This window comes from Cynocephalus volans, unplaced genomic scaffold (genome assembly GCF_027409185.1).
Source record: "Cynocephalus volans isolate mCynVol1 unplaced genomic scaffold, mCynVol1.pri scaffold_201, whole genome shotgun sequence".
NCBI lineage: Eukaryota > Metazoa > Chordata > Mammalia > Dermoptera > Cynocephalidae > Cynocephalus > Cynocephalus volans.
Window position 1 is genome coordinate 72,298 of NW_026902451.1, and position 26,367 is coordinate 98,664.

Genomic DNA, 26,367 nt, shown 5'->3' on the forward strand with positions numbered 1-26,367 from the left:
TGGAACCTTGTAGTTTTAATAATGTAGCCTAAAAGTAAACATAAATTAATTTTAACAAGGTACATTTACTGAGCACTGTGTGAGTTTCCTATTGCTGCCATAATAAGCTACCACAAATTAGCAGCTTAAACAACACAAATGTGTCATCTTACAGTTCTGTAGGTCAGGAGTCTGATGCAGGTCTCGCCAGCTAAAGATCAAGGTGTTAGCAGATTTGCATTCCTTTCTGGGGTTTCTAAAGGAGGATCCGTTTCCTTGCACAAATGCTTGTGCTCAGAACTCGGCTGTTTGTGGTTGTGGGACTGAGATTCCTATTTTCAGGTTGCTGTCAGCTGAGGCCTCTTAGAGTCTCGAGGCAACCCCTGCTGCTTGGCCTGTTGCACCCTCTTCTGTCTTCAACTCCAGCAACAATAGATTGAGTCCTTTTCATGCTTTGAACTTCTTCTGTCTCAAGTGGGAAAGATTCTCTACTTCTAAGGACACTTCTGATGACATTGGGTCACCTGGACGATCAGGATAATCTCACCGTCTCAACATCCTTAGCTTAATGACATCTGCACAGTCCCCTTTGCCCTGTAAGGTGACATATTCACAGGCTCTGGCAATTAGGGCATGGACATCTTTGGGGCCACGATTCTCCCAACTACAAGCACTGTCCCTATGCCAAGGGTGTCCGTGTTGCGTATCTGTTAAGTCCGAAAGTCATAACTGATCAAGGCAGGCAAATAGCGAGATGAAACCAGAGTTAAGTGGCTTTCTAGTTGGATGGATGATGGCAGCACAGTACCAATTCACCAGTCTCTTAGTGACACTTACTATCAAACAAAACTCTTAAAATGTCTGCAACTGCTGGACTTCCATTTTGTACCTGTGCACTGTTTAAATCCAAGTGCAGCATCATCTATTTTTCCTATTGAATTTTACCATATTAGATTTGACCCACTGTTTGATTCTGTCCAGGGTTTTCATACATTGATTGTCATCCAATATATTAATTATCTTTTTAGTCTTCTGGACATCTTCAGCCCTGATGAACTCTTTTTGGACCTATCACTGCTAGAAAAAAGGGCTGCTGAAGACTGAGATCATTGTGATGTCAGTAAGGGTGTTCCAGTGAAGTAGTACCATGTGGGCGTCCTCCAAACAACTAGCAAATCATCTAACTGAACTTGCACCTAGAACATAGCTCCTCTTCTTGATTATTTACAAGTTTCAGATGTAATCATAGATTTGCAATGTCTACAGCACCTTCCTGATTGGCAGCCTAGTGACCATGGTAACCATGGCTTGGAGATGAGTCTGCCAAGACTGCTTGTCAGCAAGCCCGCTGACTCCGGGGGCCACCACTTCCATCCCAGGCTGTCCTGTATTCCTTCCTAAGACACCCCAGAACCCTACCTGGAATTGACAACAACCGTTCTGCCTCAGTTGGAAGCATTTGCCTTCTCTCTCTCTGCAAATGAGTTTTGAAATTTCTTATACCAGCTCTGTTCTCCCGGACTCCACAGGCACCATTCATTGGAATTGGGAACCTAACAGTCTCTGAATATTTTTGAAATGATTGTTTAAAAGGGGTACTGAGAAGCAAAATAGGAGTTGAGAAATTCTTTTTTTTTTTTTAAAGGTGACCAGTAAGGGGATCTTAACCCTTGATTTGGTGTTGTCAGCACCACACTCAGCCAGTGAGCGAACCAGCCATCCCTATATAGGATCCGAACCCATGGCCTTGGTGTTATCAGCACCACACTCTCCCGAGTGAGCCACAGGCCGGCCCTCAAGTTGAGAAATTCTAGTTTCTCTAAAATTTCTCTAGTCTTTAGAATGTGTAAGAAAATAACCCTAGTCAATGAGACATGGCTTCATGGTAAATGAGACACTCAGGGATATTTAGGTTACGAGGGTCTCACTTAGTGCAATACTATATTGTGCCCTACATGATACCCTAGCAGCCTGGAAGGGGTAGGAAGTCCTGTGAGAGGCTGGCGTCCAGGCGGGTGGTGACAGTGAGCTACTGAGACAGCACCATCAACACTCTACTCAAGGCAGCCGCATCCTGGAAAAGGAGGCTCTTAATTGCACAACCAAATCGAACACAACAATACTTCTAAAACGCATCATCATATGATTCCTCCCTAGAGCCCCCGAGGCTCTTTCTCAAAAGGACAGTTTGGAACAGAGTGTTCTACAGATTTTCCTAATACAGATTAGTTTTGAAGAACTATTTCTGTACCCATTTGTGTGAGAAACGCTGACTTAGGACACATTTAAAATCCAAAGATAAACAAATCACATTTTAAGAATCAGCTCAGCGAAATGTGTTGTACGTGTGATTTCATGACATCCAAATAAGGTCTGGCAAGAATGAAGGTGATGGAGGTCCACGCAAGGAAGGAAGCGGGAGCCTCAGGACGGGACAGGTGGCTTTTCTGTGATTGAGTTTTCGGTTCACCAAGAAATGGACGAAAGAGTTAACTCATTTCCCCACATCTCTCATCTACGTGGTGGACAGCAGTGTATTTTGCTCTCAGTTTGCTAAAGAAGGTACAAAAATATCTATTTTAAAACTTCTTAATGTCTTTGCCATTGAAATTTTCATAACAGAAGACACACAACTTGTTTCTCCAGGAAGCTGATAATTGCTGTTCAAGATTTGAGTAATGGAGCGAACTGTACAGGATTTTTTACATACTGTGGGGACACAGATCCCAATCTGTCACCACTGTAATTTCCTTAAAACAATTCCCATGTTTCCTTGTGGTCAAAGCGGTGGTTTGGGTAGGTTGAATCATTTCCAGTCACGCTGAGTGACTGGCACACAAGTAAACTGACAATAATCTTTTTATTGAGGATGCTGATTCTTAACCACAGTAGCATTAACCTCATCGTTATCCAGAATTATGCTTTGTTTATATCCAACAGGTACATAACACTAAGAGACATGAAATTTACAAATTTTGGTTTATTGTGACTTATTCTGTCATTCTAATAGAAATAAAAGTAAATTAAAGGATAGCAAAATACTGTCTCAAGAATAGGACATACTTTAGGCCAAACTTACATCTCTGCTCAGAATTCCCTCCCAACGTGGCCAGAATCTCCAGTTCACTCCCAGCCACCTCTTCCTGCTAACCTGGATCCAGCACAAAGCTTTTCCTGACTGCGACCTGCCCTTCACCGAGACTTAGTCACTGCTTTGGGTGCATATCACTATGACTGCTAGTGTTACACAGTTTTGTAACTGCCTGTTTACCCGCAGCTTCTTGAAGCGAGAGCTTACACTTGACTCATTTCTGTACCTCAGTGCCTATCCTTGGTAGACATTCTGTAAACAACTGTTGAACTGAAGTAAATTTGAATTCAGAAAATATTATAGATCATAGTGCAGTTAAAAAATGCTTTCCTTACGGGCCGAGCCCGTGGCGCACTTGGTAGAGTGCTGCGCTGGGAGCGCGCTGCGACGCTCCCGCCGCGGGTTCGGATCCTATATAGGACTGGCCGGCTCACTCCCTGGCTGAGTGCCGGTCACGAAAAAGACAAAAAAAAAAAAAATGCTTTCCTTACATGGGGTCCAGCTGGGCATTGACCACACTGGGCATTGCCGGCCGTCCCATCCTCATCAGTGCAACCTCCATGGGCTACGAACATCACTCTGTCCCATCCCAGCCCACCCTCTGACTGCCTAGCATTGGTCTGAACTCTCAGCAAACATGCAGACCCCCTTCTCCTCTGTTCTCTGCAGGAGCCCCGCACCCTGCTTTCATGCCCTCCCGTCCACCTGCACTCCCACTCCTTCCCACGGTCTGCATGTTTTCCATCCTGCAGGGCCATTTCAAATCCTACTTGCCCCATCTCAAGTTCTACTTGCCCCGTGAACTTTCTATAAGCCCTCAGCACTCAGCGAGGCTCCTTTGTAGCACCGATTGTCTATACCAGCAAATTTGCATGGAAGGGTATGCAGTGATTTTAAAATTAGCTTTATCGAGTTATCATTTACATACAATAAGTGTCACCAACTTGAAGCATACAATTCAATGGGTTTTGACAAATGTCTGCACTCATGGGCCCCATCATAGTGTGGAACAGAGCATTTCTGTCCCCATAGAAAGGCCCCTGGTGCCCCCTTCCAGTCAGTCATACCCAACCCATGACAATCACTGATCTGATTTCTGCCACTATTGTTTTGCCTTTTCTAGAAATTTCATGAGTGGAATAATGCAGATATGATCTTTTGTGTCTGAATTTTTTACCTAGCAGAACATCTTTGAGGCTCACCCGTGCTCCACGTGTTGGCGATTTGCTCCTCTTTATTGTTGAGTGGTGCTCTCTTATACAAATACACTGCAACTCACTTATCTGCTCACCAGCTGATGGGCGTTTGGGTTCTTTCCAGTTTGGGGCTGTTATGAATAAGCCTGCTGTGAACATTCAAGTATAAATGTTTTTATTTTTCTTGAGTAAAAACTCAGAGGTCAGTTGCTGGTCCATATGTCAAGCACATATTTAACACTACAAGAAACCACCACGCTGTCTTCTCAGAGTGGCTGTGCAATAGTGCGTCCCCCACCAAAGCCTGGGAGCGCCAGCTGCTCCACTCTTCACCCACATTTCTCATCTACCTTCCAAATTTTATCCAGTCTAGTGGATGTGACATGGCACCTCACTGCAGTTTTAATTTGCATTTCCCTAATGATTAATGACGTTGAGCATCTTTTTTGTGTGTGTATTTGTCATCCATGTATTTTCTTTGGTGAATTGTCTGTTCAATTTTTTTGCCTGTTTTTAGTGAGTTGTTGGTTTTTTGGATATTGACTTGCAAAAATTATTTGTGTATTCTGGATACAGCCTATTATCGGATATAACTTTACAGATATTGTTTTCTCATTCAGTGGGGTTTTTTTTTCATTTTTTAAAGTATCTTTCAAAGAAAAGTTTTTAATTCTAACCAAGTATATGCTTTTTGCAATTTATATAAGAAATTTCTTTCATTCTCAATGTCACAAAGATTTTCTCCTAGATGTCTTATGTTTTAGCTCTTACATTTAGATCTGTAATCCATTTGAGTTAATTTTTGCATATGGTGTGAGGTAAAGAGTAAGGATCAAATTTTTGTATATGAATACCCAGTTGTTCTTTTATTTAAAAGACTGTTCTTTACCCCAAAGTTACTTTGGCACCTTAGTGAAAAATCAGTTGACCGTTTATATGTGGGTCTATTTCTGGACTCTGTGTTCTGTTCCATTGATTCATGTATCTATCCTTTCACCAGTAACATGTCACGATTATTGTAGCTTCATTGTAAGTCTTGAAATCAAGTAGTGAGTCCTCTAATTTTACTCTCTTTTTCAAAATTGTTTTGGCTAGTCCAAGTCCCTTGAATTTGTATATAGATTTTAGAATCAGTTTGTCAATTTCTACAAAAACTCTGCCATAATTTTAATTTAGACCTTGTTGTATCTATAGATCAATTTGGGGAGAACTGACATCTTAATATTAAATCTTTTAATCCCAAACATGATGTATCTCTTCATTAATTTAGGTCTTAATTTAGCTTCTCTCAACGTTTTGTAGATTTCAGCATATAAATCTTGTATAAATTTTGTTAGATGTATGCATAAAGAATTTCACTTCATGTTTTTGATGCTACGGTATATATGTGTATATGTGTGTGTGTGTACGTATAGTTTCACCCTTCAGATTTTGCTGCTAAGGTACAGAATTACAATTGATTCAGGTATATGGACAGTGCTCACCCACTGTTAGTCCCAGTCATGGCCTTTCACGTCACATACTGTCTAATTCATCTACAGAAGCTTTATTCGGGTCTTTTTATAGCTTTCCTTACTCTCCTCATTGTGCTTACCCTTTCCTCTACCTTTTGAATATATGGAGTATATTTACAGAAGCTGTTCAGACATCTTTCTCTGCTAATTCCATCATCTCTATCATTTTTCTGTTTCCTCATGTAGATGATGGGTCACGTTTTTTGTTTCTTTAAATGTTTGGAAATTTTTGTTTGGTTGCCTGATACCATGAATTTTACACTATTGAGGGCTGGGTTTTGTTGCAACAAAACAGTTCTTTAAACAATTTTGGGCTTTGTTCTGGAATGTGGTCATATTCTTGGAATCAGATGAATCCTTTGAGACTTCCTTACAAGCTTTTGTTATGCCCAGAGCACGTCTAATGCAGGCTGTGGATTTTATTGGGGGGCAGTAGGGGAAGCAAATAAAGCAAGATGATAAGTGATGCCAAAAAAGAAGAAAAGAAGAAGAGGGAGTCTGAGAACAGCAAAGAACTCTTCTTTCTTCCCGTCTGAGTTTGTTTCAAATGGTGGATTTCTAAGCCCCTTGTCAAAGGCTCCAGCTCTGCCCTACACAGCCTCCTGGGCAGTCTCCTGAGCCCAGCCCCCTGCCTCAGCCCTGCTGATGCTGCAGCGTGTCCCGTGCTCTGTGAATGGTGCTTGGTAACGATCCAGTGGATTTAGCTGGATGGGTCACAAGCTCACAGCTCTAGCTTCCTTCCCAGCCTGAGCAGTGCCGGTCACCGGTGGGAGGTTGCCCCTCTCTGTCATACGTTTTGCTCATAGCCTACCATTGTCCAGGGACACAAGTCAGGCTTGCTCCACCAAGCCTGTGCTAATCATGCCACCCTTACCCTTTCTTTCCTGCACTTGGATTTCTGACAATCGTGATGCACCTGTCCCAGCATATTAGTGCTTGTGAACTGGAGTGTCCACTGGGAAGGTCTGTGGCTGTTAGACATATGCATACCTGCCTCCTGCCTTTCCAGGCTGGGAATCTCATTCAGTATAGCTTGTAAATGGCCCTCACATTCAAACCTTAAGAAATTCTACCAGAATTTCACATGCCCACATAGGTGAAAATCACTGAACTATATTGTAAACTATTTGAAGTCCAGGACTATAAATTTTGCTCAGTAGAATTTTGTCGAACGTAATTAAATTTTGCATTAAGATTTTTGTTTAGATCAAAACCTGCAGTTTTGCTGATATCAACATCTTTAAACTATAGATCAGGGAAGGGAAAATTACAGACTTTGGCCAACCAAGTCTGGTCAGGCCGATTTATTTACATAATTGTCTATAGCTGCTTTCAAGCTACAAAGGCAGATTTAAGTAGTTGTGACAGAGACCATATGGTCTGCAGAGATTAAAACATTTACTATATGGCCCTTAACAGAGAGGTGTTACTGATGCCCGCTTTAGATGAATATATTTATATAAAATAGCCCGAGGTGTGCTTTGCGCTCATGTGGGATGCCATGCTGCGGTTTCAGTTCTCTGGCTTTCCAGGAACCTGTGTCAACCGTAATGTATTTTGCTTCCTTTTCTCCTTAGACTCACGCCCACTCTCCTGTCATCTCTGCTGCGGAGCCAGAGGTGTCAAACCACCTATTTCTGTTTCTATACCAGGCCTGTGTTTTCTGCACAGATCAGATACCATGATGAGTGAGGTAAGAACCAATTTTATTTTCAGCAGAGACTGTAAGTTTGGTTAATTGTGGCTACTTGAAAATCACACTACAGCTGACTTTATCTTCCTTTGTCTTCCTGGAACCCATGAATTCTAATGACATTTTCTATTCAAGTGGAGATTAATTTTGGTCAACTAGCACTTCGTTTTACTCAGATGGCGACACAGCACCATGCTCCGTGCAGGAGGTGAGCAGCTTCTCCAGGCTGTTTGTGCCGATTGCTTACTCCTTGATATGTGTCTTCGGCCTCCTGGGCAACCGTCTGGTGGCGATGATTTCTATCAGAAGGCCCAGTCCATGACAGACATCTGTCTCTTAAACATGGCCATTGCAGACATGCTCTTTGTGCTCACTCTCCCATTCTGGGCAGTGAATCACGCCACGGGGTGTGGATTTGCAGCAACGCTACGTGCAAGCTGATTAAAGGCATCTGCGCCGTCAACTTCAACTGCGGGCTGCTGCTCCTGAGCTGCGTCAGCATGGGCCGGTACATCGCCATCGTGCAGGCCACCAAGTCCTTCCGGCTGCGATGCAGAACACTGCCACACAGTAAAACAATCTGTTTCATTGTGTGGGTAGGGCCAATCATAATCTCCACCTCGACTTTGACCTTCAATCGGAAATACAAAATAGAGGAGAGTGCTGTCTGTGAGCCCAAGTACGACATCGTCTCAGAGCCCATCAAGTGGAAGCTGCTGATGTTGGTGTTTGAGCTGCTCTTTGGTTTCTTTATCCCACTGCTGTTTATGATTTTTTGCTACATGTTCGTTGTCAAAACCTTAGTGCAAGCTCAGAATTCTAAAAGACACAAAGCCATCCGTGTAATTATAGCGGTGGTTCTCGTTTTTTGGCTTGTCAGATTCCTCATAACATGGTCCTTCTTGTGACCGCTGCCACCGTGGGGAGTATGGACCGATCCTGTGACAGCATGAAGCTGATCAGCTACGCCAGGAACATCGCAGAGGCCCTTGTTTTCCTCCACTGCTGCCTCAACCCCGTGCTGTATGCATTCGTCGGTCAGAAGTTCAGAAGCTACTTTCTGAGGATCATGAAGGACCTGTGGTGTGTGAGGAGAAAGCACAAGTCACAGGGCTTATCCTGCTCCAAGATGTACTCAGAAGCCTTCATTTCCAGGCAGACCAGTGAGACCATGGATAATGACAGCACGTCACCCTTTACTATGTGACCTGCAGGTGTGAAGTCAGATACCCCTAAAGCACTCGTGACACATGCTGATAGGTGTTAGGCAAAAAAAAAAAAAAAGTCTTTGGCCAGGTAGGCGTGGGAAATTAAACAAATGTAAGCAGGTGTCTTTCCTGCAGGGTCAGGAGCTCGCTGTGCTCACAGCTGTATAACTCTCTGCTCGGGGGTGCTGGGGGACACTTCCCGCATGTACTTGACAAAGAAAGGTTTGTGGCTCTGGAGTACCTTACATAACTTCTGTTCCCAAAATGGATTTTGGGAAATGCTGAATTAAAGTGAATTGTTTACAAATGTAAAAATTTTCAGAAATATTCATGAAACAAACCAGTTTTTTTTTTTTTCTGGTGATAGCACAAAATAATAACACATGCAAACCCAAACAGAAAAAACACAGACAAGCCTTCATGTAACTCATTTTAGGCAAACATTTTAACATTTTATCTATCGAAATGTTTACTGTAGATAATTCTAAGTAGCAAAATTGACTGACCTGTGTTTTATCTCATTTCCCTTTGACACACTTAACACACATGAGAGTGTGAGAGGTGGCAGGAAGACAAGCCTAGGGTTCACGAGCTGGAAAGCTGTGTGGGAAGGTGGGAAAGTGGCTGAATATGCATTGGTGACAATCGTCACTATGGATAAGGCGGTTAGGGTTGCAACAGGCCATCAGGAAATTGTAAGTTTGCTTTTATTTCCTTGGAACCTGCTCTCTGTAATGAGGAACCCTCCTCAAGAGGCCGTAAGGCTGGGAGTTCAGTGGAAACGGGGTCTGCCCTGATGTGGCTTGTAGCCGTGCTCCTGGCACCTGGTGGTTTTCAGCACACAAAAGTGGTTTAATAGACATTTGTTGAATGAATCATAATGAAATTGGAGTTTACTGTGCAGTTGGGTTAGTTATGGAATCAGATTTTGACAATCTTCAACTTCCTAGAAATGTATAGAACTCAAGTTTTTAAAGTGCTACGTAAATAGAAGAAAGTAAGTGGAAAAATATCAACTCAGGTACAAACGTATTAGAAGAGTACTGACATGAATTGCAAAAACACTGACGTGTTTAATCCTGACAAATGTATTTGACACTTTATATTATTCCCATAAGCTTTCATTACGTCTCTATATAAAACGCAAAATCATGTCTTAAGATTCAAAGTCTGTATTTTAAAGTGTGGTTGTAGCTTTGCAAAATAAAACTGTTCTGCATGTGGCGCCAGAACTGTCTCCAGCTTTGAGGTTCAGACAGCGGAGCCCACCCCCCAGAGAGCGGGGTACTTAGGGTGCTTCCTTACCTTCAACTCTTTTAGCGTTTGACCCCAGAAATCAAAGCCAAAGAGACGTTACTCAGATGCTTCTTTCAGTCCGATCAATGCGCTGATATGATCTATGGAGATAAGGCTTGTGTGGAAGCTGACACAGGCACATCTTGCTGACTTGCCACAGCTGGTTCATGGGCTGTTCTACGTCATTTACATTTTCAGATAAGTGACGCTGACTTCTTAACGTGAGAACCCTTTAACCATTTCACCTATTTGTATATAAATGCTTCTAAAATATACTACATACTTTACTTCTCCTTAAATGTAGCCCATTAAATGGCATCATTTTTCTTGCTGTCTTGGGCACCAGAACAGGCAGGTACTGACAGGTGTTTGGTGCTGTGATGTGTTGACACCCTCAGGAGACACTGAGGTAGGTGGGGTTGTTTCCTCCTACACTAAACAGCTCTGGTTGTTCTCCCACAATCCCATGTCTTCTTTTCACTGATTTCCCCCCGTCTCCTCTGCCATCAGGCTCTGGCTGTCTCCTCCTGGACCTTACCTTTCTCCCCCTTTAATCCCTCCTTAGCACTCATTGCAAACATTATTCTACTATGTCTGGTTGGGAAATCAGCTATCTGCACTAGTCAGAGATGTGTAGTAGTAGGGTCATGAGTTAGGACTTGCCAGTATTTTATTAATAAAACAAATAATCATATACACATGCATATATTTATTACATATGTGTAATGTACGTGTGTGTGCATTTATATAGGAGGGTACTTCAAAAAGTTCATAGGAAAATTCATATTATCTTTGAATTCTTTTTTTATACAAACTTGTTGAAGAACTCTCATATAATCATGTCTGTTTGTGCTAACCAGAAAACAATTTTTTTTTTTGGTTACAGTTACAAAGTAGTTAAGATGGTCTCAATCAATTATTTCTGGATAAGTGAGATTTTACTATATGTAAATCCTGGCAGAGGTAAAAATATAGGCAGTTAAGTAATATCTTGAAAATTGCATACCTTGATAATAGGCACTTAAATGTTGCCTTGTAAACTGCATACCAATTTGCTTTTGAGGACAGATAGACCAGTTTTTAAATGAGACCAGAAAAATAAAATATTCTAAAATCCTTTAAAGATTTCTGATAATGTGTGCAAATTGCAGGTGTTCTGGAGATATAGGTACATAAAATCTGAGCTAAATAAACACAATATATGAAGGCACTTCAAAAAGCTCATGGAAAAATAGAATTAAAAGATAATACAAATATTTCCATGAACTTCTCGAAGTACCCTCGTATATACTTATGGTGTGCTAGTGTATTAGTGTGCTATGGCTGCCACAATAGAACACCACAGACTGAGCAGCTTAAACAACAGAAATTTATTCCTCACAGTTCTGGAGGCTGGAAGTCCAAGATGAAGTTGTGGGCAGGGCTGGTTTCTCCTGAGGCCTCTGTCCTTGGCTTAGACACAGCCGCCTTCTTGTTGAGTCCTCAAAAGCCACTTCCTCTGAGACCACAAATTTCCTGGAAGGACACCTGTCAAATTGTATTAGGGCTCACCCTAAAGGCCACATGGACTTTGTCACCTCCTTAAAGAGCCTATCTCCAAATATATTCACTTTCTGAGGTATTGGGGGTTAGGACTTCAACATGATTTGTTTGGGGCGAGGGACAGTTCAGCCCACATGACTAGTTTTCTAAGGTAGAGTATATTTCATATTAAAGTTAATTTCAAATACTTGAGAATTCATTTCTATATAGTTCCCTCCTTTCTAATACATTATGTTTCAAATATTCACTCCCATTTCAGGCTTTTCAAATGTATATCCCCACAGAAAGATGACACAGGGAGAGACCACACCGATCTATTTAGCCTGTGCAGTATCTGAGCTCCATCCCCACCCACCGTGGGAAGCACTCTCTGAGCAAGTCCTTAATGCCCTGGTTCTCGTGGTCAACTTCCTGTCTGTGATCCCCACCCCGAGCTGGGGGCTTCTCCTGCCTTCTCATCCCACCTCATTCTTGTGTCTCCTCCCCCTCCAGTTCTCCTGCAGTAGGAACTTCCCCAACCCTGGGCTGCTCCCATATTCAATGCAGACGTCCCTCTCTTCTCGGGGACCTCAGGATGGTGACCACAGCTGTGGCAGTTGAGATGGTGCCCGTGAAGGCTGGGACCCCTTGCTCACCCCTTCATATGAGCAGGGTACTCATGGCTCACGAGTGCAGGGGCCCCTGTTGTCTCATCCAGGTCCCGGAGCACCTTGCTTCCTCCTCAGGACAAGTTGAAGAACGTTGGTGTTTTGCATTCACCACCAGACTGTTTGAATCATCACAGCCCCAGGAGAAGAGCGACTGATGCTTTCTACATCCTGCTGGTTGCTCTGTGGAGAACCTGACGTGCTCCCCGTCTTTGTGCTCAGGCATCTCACAAAACAAAGAGGCTGCTTGATGCAGATAAAGGCCAGCCTCACCTGGGCATGCTTGCAGAGCTCAGAGTGATCTGCTGTGATGTAGTTTCACATTTCATGATCCAGTATGTACATCTGCAAACTGCTTTCTTGAGTTGTGCTTGCTAATATAATAATTTTCCTGATGCTTAATTTAGATAAAGCCATATGTATTAGTCAGGGTTTTCCAGAGAGACAGAATCAATATGATATGTTTATATGAGAGGGATTTATTAGGGGAATGAGCTCATGTGGCTGTGAAGAAAAGTCCCACAACAGGCCGTCTATAAACTGGTTGCTGGTTGAGTGGCTCAGTCCAAGTCCAAAGGCCTCAGAACCAGGGAAGCTGATGGTGTCCTTGGTGTAAGTTCTGGAACCCAAAAGCTGAAGAGTCTCGAGCTCTGATATCCACGGACAGGAGAGAAGAGTGTATCCCAGCAGATCGAGAGAGAGAGAGCGTCACCTCTTTCCTCTGTCTTTTGTTCTCTCTGGACCCCCAGCGTGTTGGACGGTTCCCACCCACACTGAGGGTGGGTCTTTCCCACCCAGGCCACTCAGACTCTCACGCTAATCCCTGCTGGAAACACCCTCATGGACACACCTGAAAAGATTCCTTTACCGGGTTTCTCAGCATTCCTTCATCTAACCAAGTTGACACCTAGAATTAACACCATATAAGAGCTAAAGGCAAGAATTGTGTCTTTTCTATTCCTTGTTTCATTTATTTTCAAATTTGGAGTCCTGCAGACGATGCAGGATGATTGACACAGCACTGTTATCCTCACCTCAAGGCTGTCCTCCTGGTCCAAGGGGGCTGCTGTGGCTCCATCCATCCCGTTTCCATTCAACCAACAGAAAGCAGGAAAGGGGGAAGCAGGCGGCCTCTTCTGTTTAAGGGCATGACCTGAAAGTTGTAGCATCTCTTCTGCTCCTGCTCTATTGGCCTTAACTTAGTCATGTGTTTACAGTGAGGTGAGAGAATGTCTGGGAAGTGTCCTCAGCTGGGTGCATGTGTCCACATCCATGTAGTAATAACAGACACACAGAAGTTCCATTCCCGTGTAAGGAGGGGAGAAGACACTGAGGAAACAACCTCCAGTGGGTGGAAGAACAGCCGTACCCCTCGCTTCAGATGCAGGGGAAGGTTAAGCATTTCAGAAGAGCAGGCATGAGAAGAGGCCACGGCTTCACCCTGGGCATCCAAAGACGCCAGAGGCCACTCAGGCAGGGGCGTGGCTGACCATGCTGTGAGACTGGGGTCCCCAGGATGCTTCCCTGCAGGGCACCCCAATATGCTCCTGCAGCCTAGTCCACTATCTGTGGCACCACGGTGTCCAGAACCAGCTGGCCTAAATGTCCAGAGCAGTATATTTAGAATTAGTATATTTAGAATTGTTTTCTGCCTTATTTTGAAAGATGAACTGGATTCTTGGATTTAATGTGACATTTGGGGGTCATACTTCTGAATCTAGACTGTGAAAAGATGAGCGAACATGCCTTTTCATGCTAGTGGTGACAAATGCATGCACGAGCATCGTAAGGCATTTCCAGAAGTCCCAGCTTGGCGGGTTGTGGCGTGTGCACCCGGTGTCTGCTTGCACAGGGCGCTGCTGCCCTCCCGTGGTGGGAGCCACCTGCCTGGGGCCCCAGGACACACTGTCCCCTGTGCCTGCACAATTCTCCAGAATGTCAAAGGGCAAAGTGCACGTGTATGTCTTAGTAGGGAAATTTTAAAGTTTAGTTCAAACAACAAATTCATAAAATTAATAGAATCTTATACTATATTTTCTAAAAAATTGTTACAAAATCTTTAGAATAATTATTAATTTAAAAAGTCTGACTGCAGTATTACTGCAGTTCATTTTTTCCTTATTACCTTTAATATTCATAGGATAGTAGATTGGCTCTTTAAGTGTTTTTGTTTACTTTGGGACTGCCTATATTTTGGTTTTTAGGTACAGTATTTGCTTATTTGTTCATTTGTTTTAGTCATAGCATGTGTATATATGTGTATGAATACATACCTATGAGACTAAATATATATATTTGCATATGATTTAGGAGTTTAGAAAGCTGGAAAAGTGAAGGTGCTTACATCACATTTCCTTACCAGTTTATCATAGATTAAAATTTTTAAGTTAATTTCTGTTGAGTACAGATTACATCTTTTTAAAAATCTTCTCTTTTAGGAGAAAGGGTAAGGAAGTGTGACGTAAGCACCTTCACTTTTCCAGCTCTCTAAACTGGGTGTAGCAGGATCCGCGTTTGCTCATTCTCAGGACCGCAGAGGCTCGCGGGGGCGGGCGGGCTGGGCTTTGCTGAGCGTCTGCACTGCTCTGGCCCACAGATATGCTCTGCAGACGCCTCTCCTTTCCGGAAAGCCTTCTCAGTGGGACTGTCTGTCACTAGTCATCTATCCGGTCCCCATGGAGAGGCTCATTTGCTGTTTGGCCCCGGGCCGTCACACCATCGCTGGATTGCAGGACCCCCTGCATGCCTAGGACCCCAGCATGTACGCCCGGAGTCTGGGCTCCCCAGGGCTCCTGCCAGACTCGATGCCATGTGACCCCTGCTGTGCCCCCCCTACACCCCCGCCACCCCACGGCTCTGCCTCCCCCTTCCCGGACCCGCTTCTCTTTCAGCTGGGGCATGAACCACGTGTGCTCATCCACAAAGTCTCACTTGGGGCCATCCGTCAGTGGGGCCCTCGCGGGCCACTCTGCCTAATTGGGTCTCTGACGATTGTCCTCTAACACCGCACCCTCTTCTTGGCCTCCCAGCAGCTCACATATTTATCTGTCTGTCCACCCATTCTTTCTAGGTATTTCACCTTTTAGTCTGTGTCCCCACCTGGAAGTGAAGCATCGTCAGGGCAGGGCTGTGTCTAGCTCACCACCCGTGGCCAGTGCCCGCACGGGGTTACACACCCAACTGTGTTTGTGCAGTTAGTGCAGGGACACAGAAGTGGGTGCTAACTCTGCCTCCAGTGCCTTTTCTGTGAGCCACTCTGGCTGCTTGGCCTGGGCTGCGCTTCTGACCCCGTTACACTTTGTCAACGCCCCCCTGTGGCAATTACAGAAAACGTTATGCTCTTTTTGTCTGCGTGACGGCAGGCCCCTACCGTGTGAGTTCTTTGCTCAGGGACCATCTTTTTAACTACGTATCCTCGTTTCCAGAAATGCCTACCTAGCTCATAAGCCTCACTTAGTTCTCTCCTCTCTCTGCGAACAGTCCCACCTAGAACACCTGCACCGCATTTGCCTTGGCGAGATGAGTCACAGGCATAGGTGAACTGCTCCAACGCATGCATCCTGAGATGAGTGGTGGATTTTTGAAGCTATGGTTAGTAATAAAAAACTGTATGTGGAATTGAGATGAAGGGACATTGCCGTTGTCTGCATCTGGTTTGAACGCAACATTTTTCAGAGAAGCAACCCAGAACGCTCTTTGTAGGTGTCATGTAGATCCTGTCTTTCAAAGCACAGGTTTGGCTCCCTGCACGCTCAACTGGGGGTTTTCAGGTCCTGTCAATACTTTGCAAATGAAGGAGGGACACTGGGCCAGTCACTTGCCCGGCCACTTCTGCACCTGAGGCTCCTCCAGGCTGTTTGCAAAGCAGCCTGGGCCACCAAGGCCAGTGCTGGAGGATCTCAGTGAAGGTGTCAGGCTGAGCAGAGAGCACCCCCACCCATGCTCCCTCAGCCCCTGGAAGCTGCAGCTGCACCCACCTGACTCCAGGTGCAGACATGCGGGGAGAGGACGTGGCAGGTGACTCCAAGAGCAGGCCTGCGGGGAGAGGATGCAGCAGGTGACACTAGGTGCAGGCCTGCAGGGAGAGGACGCAGCAGGTGACTCCAGGTGCAGGACTGTGCGGAGAGGACGTGGCAGGTGACTCCAAGAGCAGGCCTGCGGGGAGAGGATGTGGCAGGTGACTCCAGGTGCAGGCCTGCAGGGAGAGGACGTGGCAGGTGACTCCAGGTGCGGGCCCACGGGGAGAGGACGCAGCAGGTGCTGAATCCATGATGAGAGCGCACTGCGGCCACGTAATAAGTTCATTGTCGGTGGCCCCATGCCCAGGGCCCAAGTGCAGACATTTCTTCCTCTCAGTCCCTGGAGATATTAGGCATTTTCTAATTCTCAAAGAGTCATTTCTCTACTTCACACCCAGTAGGACAGCTACTATAAAACAAACAAACCAGAAAACAATGAGTGTTGGCGAGAATGTGGAGAGATTGGAACTCGTGCCCTGCTGGTGGGATATAAAATGGTGCAGCCGCCGTGGAAGACAGCGGTTCCTCAGAGAATTACACACAGGACTCCCACACAACCCAGCAGTTTCACCCCTGGCTGCACCCCTAGAACTGAAAGCAGGGTCTCCAAGAGATATTTATACACCCCCCGTTCACAGCGGCATGTTCACAATGGCCAAAAGGTGGACATAACCCAAGTGTCCATTAATGAATGAATGGATAAGCAGAGTGTGCTGCACACATTCAATAAAATACTATTTAGCCTTAGAAAGGGAGGAAATCATGTCACGTGCTGCAGCCCAGGTGAGCCTTGAGGACAGTGTTGTAAGTGAAATAGTCCGGTCATAAAAGGACGAATACTCTAGCTTTTCACACGAAGCACTCACAGTGGGTGGTGGCCGGCAGGGTCTGCGGGGAGGGGCAATGGGAGTTGTGTTTCATGGGGACAGATTTCAGTTTCACCAGGTGGAAACAGTCCTGGAGATGGATGTTGGTGATGATTGTACAACAGTGTGAATGCACTCGGTGTCACTGAATTGCACACTTAAAGATGGTTGAAATGGTGAATTTTATGCGATGCATATTTTCCCACACACATAAAAAAGAGGCATTTCAAAGATGACTATTGTTTGAGGATCCCACGACCGCTCAGGGATATCCTAGAGCCTGTGAGAGCCACCCCAGCATCCCACAGCCCCCACCAAACCCGCAGGCAAGCACGAGTCTGTTCAGTAGCCCCACATGTAAAACACCAAAAGTGTTGATTTAATTACTGGCAGAAATGATTATGAAAATATAGGAGAAAAGCTTTCCCCAATAACAGCCTTATCACATTTTGCTTGCATTAGCATCTTCCTGGAAGATTCTTTAAGGTATAATTTTGTTTGCTTCTGGCTCCAGACTTTCCAAGTATATTTTTTAAAAAGCAAGCCTTAAATAATTAATAAAGAGTATTTGTTAACTTTAAATCAGGTTAATTTGTTCATTTATTTATTATTTGTCCCACACATTTATTAAGCACCTACTGTGTGCCAGGCTCAAGATGACTTGGCACAGTCCAAGCTTCAGGGGCTGACAAGGAGGGGAAGCAGTGGGGTCACACAGGAGGGGAGCACGGGGACAACGGGCAGGGTGGCCTGTGGGGCAGGGGATGGCGGCCAGCTGGGACGCTTCTCACAGGAGGGCCTAGAGCAATTCCCAAGGCACAGCCTGGAACATTCCGTGCAGGATCCCTGTGCCTGGAAGACTTGTACATGGCTGAGGAGGAATCATCGGCTCAGTAGATTTTGGAAGGAAGAAGATTAACAGAATTTTAAAACAATGGTCGCATTCTCTCAGTAAGGAAAGAAACTCATCACCCAAATTACCCTTCGGGCCGGCCACCTTCCTCAGTTGGCTCGAGTGCAACCTTACAGAGCCAAGGTCACGGGTCTGGATGCCTGTACCGACCAGCCACCCCCCAAAATAAGAAAAGTAAAATCTGGGCCCTTGGCTGTCCTTCCCAACGTCAGAATTCACGCAGGGCTGCGATCTGTGAGGTGGCAGCAGGACATGTGCTGGCTTCGTCACAGCAAGGAGCGAGTCACCGGACAGAAGCGAAAACGTGCTGCGGCAGCAACACAGTCGCAGTCCTGAGGACACGCTCTCCTTTTGAGTCACTTCCTCAGAGGCGACCACTTGGAGAACAATAAGCAGCTTGTCATCTTGTCATCCCTGTCTTTACAGGAGAAAGGCCGTCCGGGTGCCGCGCCACATGGGCTTCTTCGGCAGGATGGGGCTGGTCGCTGAGAAATGCCGTCGTGTGACCCGCAGCCTTCCAATGCACAAAACGTGTCCTGCCTCACAGAGGTGAGAAACGACACAAGCCAGACAGAATCGTCATGAGGCATCCAAAAAGGGCTGTTCCAGACAGAGAGATGATGACAGATCCAGGCTGAACAGAACTTTCCAGCATCCTGTTCATCGAGCAGTCATTGTGGTTTGCACTGAGCCAGGCTCTGTGTTGAGGACATGTGAGCAAAAAACGATGTCCCCACAGGGTCTGCGGTCTGCTTGGGAGAGTAAACAAAGGCAACAGAATTAAGCAATCATTGAAGAACAGCAAGTGAATATTTGCTGAGTGCTGACGACAGGCCAGGCTCTGTGCCCAATGCTTTATGTGCTACTCCACTTAATCCCCGTAGTGATACCACGAGGCAGGTTTTATTATCTCCATTTGCAGAGGAGGAAAGTTGAGATCAGTCAGGTGATTTGTCACAGGCCACAGACCAGGATGTCGCCCCCACACCCCCCTCCTTAGCCATGAACACAGCGGGTCTTAGCACTGGCTGCACGTGAATAGAATTAATGAGGGGACTTCACAGATACCTGTGTCCGGGTCCTTCCTCTGAGCCAACGAGTCAGCACACCCAGGGCTGGCTGGCGAGGCACTGGGTTTTCTAAAAGCTCCCAGGTCCCCTGAGCCTGCTGTGCTGCATTCGGCATTGGGAGGGCAGAGAGGGGGTCTCGGCAGCAACGCTGTGCTGAGCCTTCCCCAAACCCGGCGGATTCTGCCAGGCTGGAATGTGAGCGGGGGAGGAGGAGGGCGTGCGACAGCCACAGCATTCCTGCAGTAAAGACGCACAGGCCAAGGCAAAAAGCCACCAAGGGCCTTGAGCTTGGAAGGTTTAGTAGTTTCCCGTAACTTCCTTGTGCACAGTGCTGGCCTGCAAATCCTTTCAGATGAGTGAGTCGCTGTGGGCTGGTTTTACCACACCCGAGGCCTACATGGCTACGCCACGTGTCAGGTGACCACGATGCTTCATGTGGTTTTCACCTGTATGAGACACGTGAGTCTAAATGCCCAACGGCAGGAAAATGATTAAGAGACATCTTCTAGAGGGACTATTGTGTAATCATGTAACAAATGCTTATGGGGGATTTATCATAATGTGGGAAATGCTTCTGTTAAACATTAGAATGTGCAAAGCAGCATTTGAAACTGTGCATGCATTAAGATCAGGGGAAGAAACCTGGAGCCATTTCAGTTGGAGGGGAAGAAAGCAGGCACAGCACAGAATCTGCTCACGTCGGAGAATCTTACTCAGACATTTCACAACTTCAGCTGGTCATGGTTTCCTTCTAAGCCCTTTGAAATCCCATTCACTTAAGAGAAAATAAAACCTGGGAAAATATTAAAGTACTGCTGATAGAATTCATGTTCCCCAGGAACTATCACCTGACCGATCTCAACTTTCCTCCTCTGCAAAATGATATCACTATGGGGATTAAGTGAAATAGCACATAAAGCGTTTGGCACGAGCTTGACCCATCATAAGCGTTCAGCAAATACTAATTTGCTGCTCTTCAATGATCTATTAATTCTATTTTCTTTGTTTATTCCCCCAATGTTCATTGTACTCCCTTTGTGAAGCAGATATTATCTATTTCCTTAGCAAAATAGGGGGAATATACTCCTAAATTTCAGATTTGGTTCTGATAAAAAACCTACCTGGCAGGCAAACAGCTCTGGAGGTGGGAGATGATTTTACCATTTTCCATCGCCTGATGTGATCAGTTTTGACCTCACATGTGACAGAGAGCATGTGATACTGCTCGGGGAGAGAGTGGTGTCTGCACGTGGACAGGTGCAGCTGCAGGTAGGTTGACAGGTGTGGCTGCTGGTAGCCAACAGGCACAGCTGCATGTCCCAGTGTAGTCACCGGGCAGACCCTGCCTCCTCTCAGCATTCTGGTGCTTCCTGTAAGGCCCTCACCTTACTTCTGGGTTTGAACAAACAATGACAGTAAGGAAAGTGACTGTCAAAATCCTTTGTCATCATCATGAGCTACAAGTTTGGGACATAATTTGTGAGGAATGAGATGAGAAGACATATCATCCAGGGAAGAAAGCCCTGCTCTCCCTCCCTGGGGGGATCTACAGAGCCCCTGTGCCTGCCTTTCATAGGCAGGGGGAGCTGCTGAGCCCTTGTGCCCCACTTCCACAGGGGGGTCTGCTGAAGCCCCTGTGCCCACCTTCCACAGGGGGGCCTGCTGAAGCCCCTGTGCCCACCTTCCATGGGGAGGTCTGCTGAGCCCCCATGCCCACCTTCCACAGGGGGCTCTGCTGAGCTCCCTTTGCCCACCTTCCACGGGGGAAGGTGTTCTGCTGAGATTCAGCCTTGTGTATGTTCTCTTCTCTACATTTTTGCCGCAGCATCGATATGAAAATTCTCATTTCAAATGCAATTTGATTTCCTACATGTGTATTCCTTCTAGGAGCGATAAAGTCCTGTGATCATTTTTTTTCAAGGAGAGGAAGCAAAGTAAGTTTCCAAAGCATTAGATATTCAAAGTTTTTTTTAAAAAGTTCTAGAGGCAATTTTGAGAGATTTAGCAGTTAAGTGTTTCTTATAATGAACTAGAGAGCTAACTGCACTCTTTTACATAATGTATAATCTATAGAAATGAAGCAAAGTTTTATAAAAACAGAAATGTAATGTGCACAGAAAACAAAAATGACTTGCGGAGACCAGGTAGTCAGAACAATACCAGTTTTCCACCTCCTTCTGCTCCTTTCCTGACCCTCCAGATCACTCTGCTTCAGGTGTGGCTTTGCAGTTGCTGCTGGTGCTTTTGGTCTGGTGACTACCCTGCATCACAGCCATGCGTAGAGGAGGCTCTAGCTTGCTGGCTCTGCCACTGTGCACAGAGAAGTGGCAGAAGGCGAACCTGGTAAACACACTCAGGACACCTGCTGCCACAGCAGTGCCGAAGTTTGTGTTCTGGTCCTTGTCATGCATCTCAAGAGTTCCTTTACTTCTGGAATCCTAAAATTGTGGTAATTATTGTTTAGATCCCAGCTAGTTCTTCTCAGAATGGGAGTTGGAGGAGTTTGCTGTGTCAGGAATAGGAGTCCTTGAGGTGGAAACACGGAGGCCCCACTACCCTCCTCCTGCCTTGGAGGGCACAGAAGACCCTGTGGTAGGAGTCTGAAGGCCGGGCTGGAGAAGCTGTGGACAGTGAGGTCAAGTGTGCTGTGCTGGTAGCTGAGGCTGTCCACAGCATTGGAGGTGGGCACCATGGTGCAGGACCACACAGACCCTGTGCCCTCAGAAGATGGCCATCGGGACACCAGCCAGGTCACTGGGCAGAAAGCACAGCACAAACAGCACCTGGGCCCACTAAAGCTGGGGCTGTTTTCTGGGGTCTCAGAGTCTTTCCTGGAGAGTCATGAGGAGGCTGGTTGCAGAACAGGATGAGGCCACAGAGGAGGACAAAGCAAATGAAGAACAGGACACCTGTCAGACAGCACCGGGTGAGGCATTAGGTGATGTTCCTGGCAGCCTCGGAGATGAATCAACTTTGGGAGTGAGGGGACCATCAGGAGCCAGACAAGGCTGAGACCCCCCCAGGCTGCCCAAGCTGACAGCAGGTGGACCCTGAGCCGAGGGTGGACCACGCAGAAGTGACAGTTGAAGGCCACCACACCCAGGAAGGCCGTCCCCACCACATGGCGAAGGCCAGCAGGAAGAGCAGGGCAAAAGTAGGAAACTGTCTACTTGTGAATACTTTTGTCTTACAATAAAATAGAGAGAAAGGGATTAAATGAAAAGCTCCCATAGACTCCAGAGGGTTCTCTGAGTGTAAAAGTGCTGCAGAGACTGAATGTGTTTTATATATTGTAGCATTTTAAGATCTTGGGAGTATTACAAGTAAATGATTTAACTACTTTCAGCTGTCCTATAATTTCATAATCACTGACTTTGCTTTTCAGATGAGCATGGTAAAGTTCTCAGTACAGCTCTTTCAACGGCAGCCACAGTGCTGACTCTTCAGTATGAGATGGCTCAGTCACACAGGACATCTTCACATCCAAGCGAAGCAAAAATGAAAAAGAGAATCAAAGTCCATGCAGCGTCTGTCTGGTATGTCTTTGGTTTCGTTTTTGTTAGAGGAAAGTGCTGAGTCTTTGAAAAGTTAGATACCTTTTATTTATTGTAACATAATTGATTGTGCATATTTGTGGTGTATCACATTAAATATCAATAGCTGTGTGCAGTATGTGATGCTTAAATTAGGATAATTAGTATATTCAACATTACACAATGTTATCGTTTTTTGTGGCTCTTTACCAATTTCTCACTAACCCCTGTCCCCGTTCCGCTTTTCCACCACTGGTAACCCCAGTTCTGTTCTCTCCTTTTAGGAAAGCTCGACGTATTATTGTGATTGTTCTTTCTTTCTCTCTTTTGATCAAAATTTCTCTTGGTATCCACAGCTTCTGACCTCTAATTATGGAGAAATGACTGTTTTTCAAATTGATGGTTTATTTTCATAGGTCTAATTTACAAACCAATTCTGATATTTTCAGATTAAAATGTTTTGCCAACTGAAAATAGATTATCAATACTATCAATTGACTTCCACTAATGAACTAAGATATCCTTGTTTATTTGTGAGTACACCTGTGTCTTTGTCTCATTGTGATCACTAACTATGTGATCTTCTCTTAGGAAAAGTAGGGGATAACAAGACAATAAGTAGTGGAAGAAGGACCTAGGCCAAGATTTGATCATCTGACATGGTCAGTAAATTTCCATTTGACCTTAGTGACGTTGCCTCTCCTTTCCAGGATTTGCATTCATTGGTCAAACAACTCCACTCTATTGATAGAACTGTGTTAAAGATCGACATCATGAGAAGATTCTAAAAAATTAGCTATGTATGACAAAATGCTTTAAAACCCTTATAAAATTATTATGTTTTTAAGTATCCTGCATTAGGTGATTTCAATTTTTTAACCTCAACCCTTGAAGAACCCACTAAACAAATAGGGCAGATTAAGTGATTTGTTAATTCTGTTGTTTCCCAACTCCTACAGACAGGCAAATGATAACGATCAAGGGCCGAATGTTACTGCTTAGGTATCCATAGCAACTGCAGCCTTGAGAGTCGTACTCGTCTAAACAGATTTAGAAAAAAAGATGGTGCACATTTTCTGTAAGAGTAGGATGTCTGTTGACGCTAGAAATCATGGCAGAAACTTTCCATTCTGATTAAAAATATTTTGCCACAGGAGATCACGATGAATTCTTTACTTGGAGCTATGTTCTTTATTTACATATTTTTAAATAATAATGAGCAACCATAATAATAAACAGTGACTTTTTTTGCATATGTGATAGGTACATATTAAATACTTCAGAGGTTACCTGTATAATAAATATATAATGATAAATATAAATGCATGATTTATTATTATAAGCCAATATTTTATGATGATATTGTATATTTCAATATCATATAAAATTGAACTTTACCCGATATCAACATTTCATAATAGAAAATATAAAAAAAGGAACATTAACACAAAAATCAGTCTCTCAAAATCATTAAAAATTAAAAAATACTATGATATATAAATGTATTTTAAAATAAAGTTTTAAAATGCACAAAGAATTGATTGCTCTATCTAATAATCTTGATCTTTACTGTATGACATTAGATATTATTTCCCACATAGAAATATTTGTTGAATTTGTTGAAATATTTCTTGAATTGCATTGATGTTGGTCTAATTGTTAAGAGTGGGTCTAAAATCATTTCTAAATTTGGCATTAGAGTATGCGTTGCTTCATATAAGCTCATTTATTTTTAAAAAGTAAATATATTTTGTCCGTTTGCCTTGATTTTTGCTTTTGCTCTTGAAATTAACGCTGTCTTTGCTAATTCAAATTTGAGAAGTTTCCGACTTCATGTCAGAGTATACCACAAAAACATCCACATTGTTCTCTCGTTCATTTCTTCTATTAAATTATTTGCAAAGAACTATTGCCTATAGTAAATATCCACATTTTAGAAAACACAAGCAAACATTATTGGGTGGTGTTCAATTAACAGAACATTTGAATTTCCCAGCAAAGTTAAATGTACTACTTGAAATCATTTGTCAAACTTACATATTCAAGGACTTATTTGGCTTCCCAAATTTACATCTTGAAAAAATACTCGTATGATTTGTATAAAGTATACTATTTATGTAAATTTATTGCTATTTAGTGTATCTGAAAGGATGATTCATTGTTCACAGGGCCACAAACACAAATATGTGCATGTATAATATGGCAATAGCCTCAAGCGAGAGCAACAGATCAGATCCTTTTGCTTCTCTTCTTTTGTGAAATACTGACCTTAACCTTTGACTTCATGCTTTGTTGTTTATGTTGTTTTCTGCTCTTGCTTTTGGCATGATGTAAATTAACTCTTTCAGTAAAGTAACACTACTATCTTGATTGTTAAGTTTTAAGTTTCACAGGATAATTAGTTTTTCGGTTTTTTGGGTATTTTTTTCTAATTTTCTCAATTTGTTGACTAGTCTTTCTTGGATTTGACAAATTCTTGAGAAATGCCACTAAAGAATTCTCCAATGGAAGCACTGCAGTATTTAACCAGTGGGTAAATTGTCTTATATAACTGAGACATGAGTATATTAATGATATATATAATATTCAACTAGCATTTCTACATTTACTTTTTAATTAAAGTTTTCAAGACTGGGAACATTTCTGTTTCTGTTTCTTTTGAATGACAAGTATCATATAATAACTGGCATAACAAATTCCTGCCAATAATTTCAATTCAATTGAAGCAATATTTTTGGAGAACCCACTATGTGCCAACTATCCTGAATTTCTATCCCTCTCTGTTAGCATTAACATATACTTAATATACACCCATTCTAAAATTATTGTTATGGACTGCATTTTTGTGTACTCTCAAAATGTATATGCTGAAATCCTGCCCCCCAGGGGAATGGTAATAGAACGTGGGGCCTTTGGAAGGTTTAGAGTAGGTCATGGGGGGTGGGCCTCATGATGGGATTGCTGTCCTTACAAAAAGAGGAGGAAACAGGGGATCTCTCTCCCTTTGTGTACATACCAACAGGGAAGGCCTTACGAGGACATAACCAGAAAGACAATTCACAGGAAGGATGCAGTCATCATGCTGACCTCCTGATCTTGGATTTCTAGCCTTCAAAACTGTGAAAAATAAATTTCCATCGTTTAACTTCCCAGTCTCTGGTATTTTGTTATAACAGCCTGAACTGAGACAATTATAACTTATCACTCATTTTCTTTATCCCTTCACAAAAGAGGTTCACAAAATATTTCCTATATTCTGCCTCTATGCCCTAATCTCACACTTATTTCAAAAACATTATAATATTTTTAAAACATTATATGTTTCCTATGAACAATTTGAGCAATTAATAAGTACACAGAGAATAACCAACCCTTCACCACCTAGAAATAGCATTCAAATTTGGTGGACTTAAATTCAAATAATTCATAATGCATCCGTATCATTATGCCATTTATTTTATTTATTTTATTTACTGTGGCATTTATTTTTAGGGAAGTTATTTTATGCTGAAACTCCAAGAAAGTACGTATCAGCTCAGTTTTCAGCATCTTCCCTTATTTTGATGCATATTTTAAAATATTTGTCCAGAAGGCTTCATAGCTATAGTTTTATAATCATGTTCTTAATGTAGGTTTGTGTGCATGTGTGCATGTATGCCTGTTTGGTTTCATGTTGTTTGTAGAGCTAGGGTTAGGGTCTGGAGCTCACAGATCCCTTGAGCCCATTCACAGACCCTTAACTTGCAGGTCTATGAGCTAGGTAACTGGACAACAAAGTCCTTGAAGCCTTGGTTGAATGA

At 43.8% G+C, this 26,367-nt stretch overlaps 2 pseudogenes; one reads left to right on the top strand and one right to left on the bottom strand.

The window, feature by feature from the left end:
- The first annotated feature begins 7,570 nt into the window (after positions 1 to 7,570).
- LOC134369013 (C-C chemokine receptor type 6-like) lies at positions 7,571 to 8,680 on the top strand (annotated as a pseudogene).
- Positions 8,681 to 21,545: 12,865 nt separating this feature from the next.
- Positions 21,546 to 24,853, bottom strand: LOC134369015 (12-(S)-hydroxy-5,8,10,14-eicosatetraenoic acid receptor-like; annotated as a pseudogene).
- Between the last annotated feature and the right edge of the window lie 1,514 nt (positions 24,854 to 26,367).